Raw genomic sequence first — 5,497 nt, forward strand, 5'->3', positions numbered from 1 at the left:
ACCAAACTCTGTCTCCAAAGTAAAGCCAACTTTGTATCCAATTGGCACGCTCACCCTGAATACCATGTGATCGAACTTTACTCAGAGTATACCATGTGGAGCCTCGTCAAAGGCTTTACTAAGGCATCTACCACTCTGCCCATATCTTTGTTAAAAAAACTCAATCAAGTTTGTGAGACACAATTTCCCTTGAATGAAACCATGCTGACTATCCCTAACCAATCCTTGCCTTTCCAAATGCATGTCAATCCTATCTTTCAGAATCACCTCCAACAACTTGCCCAGCACTGAAGTTGGACTCCGAGCTCTATGATTCTCCTTACAGCCTTTCTTAAAGGCACAACAATAGCCACCTTCCAGTCCTCCAGCACCTCACCCATGGTTATAGATGATGCAAGGTGATTCTGCTCGGGGCCCTGCAATTTCTTCCCTAATTACCACAACCGCTTGGATTATACTTGATCAGGTCCCGGGGATTTATCCACCTTTATGTTTTCTAAGACCTCCAGCACTTCCTCTTCCAATGAGGTTTTGTGTGTAGAGCTTCGGAATAAAAAGGCAGTAGTCACATTGCTGGGAGTGTATTATAGGCCCCCAAACAGTTGAGAGGCAATAGGCGATCGGATATGTCGACAGTTCAATGAAGCGCATAAAAATAATAATAACATAATTAAATGAGGGGATTTTAACTTTCCCAATATTAATTGGAAAGATCATATTGTAAAGGGTGTAGAGGGAGCAGAATTCCTGCACAGAGTATCAACCCAACAGGGTGAAATGCAGGAGTAACAATCCAAGAGAACCCTGAATGTCTAGTAATTCTCAGGATGGATAAGAAGGAAAAGAGAGGCTTTAGCAGATACAAAGGGAGCGACTCAATGAGAATTTTGAGATATTCAACGGAAAAGGATAACCAGGAAAAGAGTAGAGCCCTTTAGGGACCAAAGGGGCAATGTGTGCAAGGAACCAGAGGATCATGGTTGGGTTTTAAATGAGTACTTCACTTCTGTCTTCATTTTGGAGAAAAAGCCTATGTATAGAATTTGGGAACATGGACTGTGAGGTCCTTCAGCAATTTGACAAAGGGAGTGAGGTGTCAATGGAGGTTTTGGTGAGCTCAAAAGTGGACAAAATTCCAGGCCTGGCTGAGGCGAAGGTCCAGGGTATTAACACTGGACAGTTAATCCAGATATCCAGGTCATGTTCTGGGGACTTGGGTTTGAATTCTGCCCTGGTCAATGATGGATTTTGAATGTAATGACAATCTGCAATTAAAAGTCTAAAAATGACCATGAAGCCATTGCTGATTGTCAGAAAATCCCATCCGATTCACTAATGTCCTTTAGGGAAGGAAACTGCCATCATTACCTGGTCTGGCCCATATGTGAATCCAGACCCACAGCAATGTGATTGACTCATAACCACCCCCAGGGCAATAAATCAATGCTGGCACAGCCAGTGACATCCACATCCTGTAAATGAATTATAAGAAAAGTTGTATCCCAGGCTGCTGTGTGAAGTGAAAGAGATAATTACAGGGGCCCTGACAGACATTTTTAATTCCTCTCTGGCTACAGGGGAGATGCCAGTGGACTGGAGGACAGCTGATGTGTTTCCACTTTCCAAGAAGGGTGGTAGCAATAAACCAGGGAATCACAGACCAGTGAGTCATGCATCAGTGGTAGGGAAACTATTGGAGATAATTCTGAAGGACAGAATTAATCTCCATTCGGACAGGCAAGGTTTGATCGGGAATAGTCAGCAGAGCTTTGTCAGAGGGAGGATGTGCTGAACAAATTTGACTGAAGTTTTTGAGGAGACGACCAAATGTTTGGATGAGGGTAAGGCAGTGATGTGGTTTATATGGATTTCAGTAAAGCCTTTGACAGGATCTCACATGGGAGACTGATAAAGAATGGAAAAGTACTTTGGATTTAAGGGAATTTGGCAAAATGGATCCAAAATTGTCAAAGTGGTCGGAGACAGAGGATGGGGTGGAAGGCTGTTTGTGTGACTGGAGTCCAGTGTCCAGTGACACACCACAGGGATCAGCGCTTTGTCCCTTATTGTTTGTAATTTATATAAATAATCTAGATGAGAATGTGAAAGGAATATTCAGTAAATTTCCAGATAACACGAAGATTGTTGGGTGGTTAATAGTGAGGAGGGAGCTTTAGGTGACAAGACCTTATATATAGGTTGCTTAGATCGGCACATCAGTGGTACATGGAAATTAATCCTGAAAAGTGTGACATGATGCTCTTTAGAAGATGTAACAAGACAATGGAGACCCGTTGAATCGCAGATCATAGGAAGCTCAGAGGAACAGAGAGATCTTGGTGTGATTGTCTACTGATCCCTGAAGATGGCAGGACAGGTTAATTGGATGGTTAAGAAGGCATATGGGCACTTGCCTTTATGAATCATGGCTTAGATTATAAGAGCAGGGGGATTATGTTGGAGTTGTACAGCACTTCAGTTAGGCCACACTGCAGTAAAGTGTACAGTTCTGGTCACTGCACTATAGAATGGATGCAATTGCACTTTAAGGGGTGGAGAGAAAACTCACCAGGATGTTGCCTGGGTTGGAGCAGTTTAGCTCTGAAGAGAGATTGGATAGGCTCGGGTTGTTTTCTTTAGAGCAGAGAAGGCTGAAGGGGGGCCTGATTGAGGAGTGTAACATTATGAGGGGCATGGACAGGGTAGATGGGAAATGACTGTTGCCCTTAGTTGAAGGGTCGATATTGAAGGGACATAATTTTAAGGGGAAGAGCAGGAGGTTTAGGGGGAATCTGAGTGAAACATTTTTCACCCAGAGGATGTGGGAATCTGGAATGAGCTGCCTGAGACGATTGGCAGAACCTTTAAAAATACATGGATGAGCACTTCCAATGTCTAACATTCCCGGCTTTGGGCCAAATGCTGCAAAGTGAGATTAGTGGAGATCGGTGATTTATTTTATTGATGCAGCCTCAATGGGCCGAACGGCCTGTTCTTTACTCTTGGCTCTAAGAGTGTAGCAGAAACAAAATCAGAATACATAGAAATGGAAGAAAGTCAATGTTCAGAGCTCTTCATCTGAATGCATGCAGCATTTCAAACAAGATAGATGAATTGACTATGTCAATGGAAATAAATGAATATGAGCTTATGATCATAATGCTGTAAAATTTCAAATTTAGTTTAAAGGCCAGCAGCTCCATTCTCAAACCAGTGTCCTCGACTTAAGTAAGGCCAATAATGGACTGGAAAAATCCCAGAACCCTGCAGTGCAAAAGAGGCCATTCCACCCATCGAGCCTGCACTGACCTAAACACAACCCACTACCCCATTCTCGTAACTCCGCATATCTCATGGCTAATCCATCTCGCCTGCAGATCCCTGGTCATGATTGTCAATTTAACGTGGCCAATCCTCTGAACATGCACATCTTTGGACTGTGGTCCTTCCTGATTACCTGCTGTACCTGTATGCTAGCTTTCCGTGTTTCGTGCAAAAGTCCCTTTTATGTTGCAGCTTTCCGCAGTTTTTCTCCATCTAAACAATACCCTGTTCTTTTGTTATCCCTTCCAAGATGAACAACTTCACATTTTCCCACATTATACTGCATTTGACAGCTTTTTACTCATTACTTAACTTACCAACATCTCTCTATAAACTGTTTATATCTCTCTTAGAACTTGCCTTTCCATCTTTCTTTGTGTCATTTGCACACTTGGCTACAGTAAACTTACTTCCTGCCTCCAAGTCATTAATATCTATTATACACTGTTGTGATCCCAGCACTGAACCTTGTGGAATCCCACTGGTCACAGGTCACCAACCTGAAAAAGGGTCCCTTATCCCCACTGACTGCTTCCTGCTCGTGGGCCAATTCTCTATTCATGCCAATATACTACCTCCAGTTGCCACAGTCTTACCAGGCCATAGGGCTGCTTTCTCATTAGACAGAGTTACTGGTGGTGACTTAACCTGCAGGCATCCACACCTCAGGCAAGGGGAAAGGTTGAGAAGGAGAGTCCTTCAGGGTAACCTCAGCCAGGGCAGGGATTGCACCCACATTGTACGCATCACATTGTTTTACAAACCAAATGTCTAATTAACTGAGCTAAACCAAACTTAACCGCATGGTACCTAATAGAACACCTTCTGGAAGTCCAAATATAACACATTAATGGTTTCCCCTCGATCCACTCTGGTTGAGACTTCCTTGAAAATCTCGAATGAATTATTCAGACACAATTTCCCTTTCATGAAGCCATGCGGACTCTGTTTGATTAGATTATGATTTTCCAACTCTGCTGTTTCTGTCATGTTTCCAACAATAGATGTTAGGCTAATCAGCCTACATTTACCCTTTTTTACCTCTCGCCTTTTTTTGAATATGTTTTGCTTTTTCACTGGAATGAAGCTAGTACATGGAGCAATACATCCCGAGGAAAAGGTTGCATGAATGTGATTTGCAATGTCTTGACTTCAGTCGGTTGCAGATTGAGATGTTTAGAATGATCAGGATTTTATAAACATACACACCGGGAAATCAGAATCCAGAAGTAGACATGATCTAACAACAATATAGAGTTGCCATTTAGCTCTGATAACTGGAGTTGTCTTTTTACGAAAAGGGCAGTGAAATTCTGGAACTCTCTCCAAAAGCTATTAAAGGTTAAAAATAAAATGTCCAGGCTGAGTTTTTGTTTGCTTGGTATAAGTATTGATTAACGAATAAAAAAGGTGAGTAAGAAGTTGGCATGTTGATCACCAATGATCTAATAGAATGGACAGATTTGAGTAGCTGATTGTTTTAAGCAGGTGTTTGTGTGTTAAATAAAAGATCATCCTTCATAGGCATGTTATTCACAACATTTCATACTTTAAATATTCCGAAGTGAGTAAAGACATGGAGGTAGAGAAGAACAACAGTGTAAACACCTTGCAATAACAACGGAGAGTTTGCTTTTTCCCAGAGCAGAGAACCAAATAGGAGGTCGCCTCAAGTTAATATGTCATGTCAGATTTTAGAATTTAGTTTCAAGTTTGACTGTCTGTTTCCAGGTTTACTGCAAGACCATTGACACATTTTCACATTTCATACCAATAATTGAGATTGAACCATGCCCACCGTCCTGTTTGTAGGCTTCTGTGTTCCATAGCATAGCTTTTGTTTTTGAGAAACTGGAACATAATGAGGAGTCCAAAGGTCTGGGAAAGATAAAAGAGAACTGAACAGTTTTTATAGGTTTATTAACAGTAGACAGGTTATAAAAGAGGAGTGGTGGAACTGATAAGGGGTCAAAATGGAGACCTGTTGATGAAGGAAAAGAAATGGTTGAGTTTCGAAGTGAGTATTTTCTGTCATTGTTCATCAAGAAAGTGGATTTTACCGACAGCAGATGGAAGAAAAGGTTCTGCAGTGTTGGATGAGAGAATATTAAATAAAATGGAGTAGTGGAAAAACAATATACATAAGAGGAATCTTAACCCAGTCGATATGAGG

Source organism: Rhincodon typus, chromosome 35, assembly GCF_021869965.1.
Source record: "Rhincodon typus isolate 14 chromosome 35, sRhiTyp1.1, whole genome shotgun sequence".
NCBI classification, from domain to species: Eukaryota; Metazoa; Chordata; class Chondrichthyes; order Orectolobiformes; family Rhincodontidae; genus Rhincodon; species Rhincodon typus.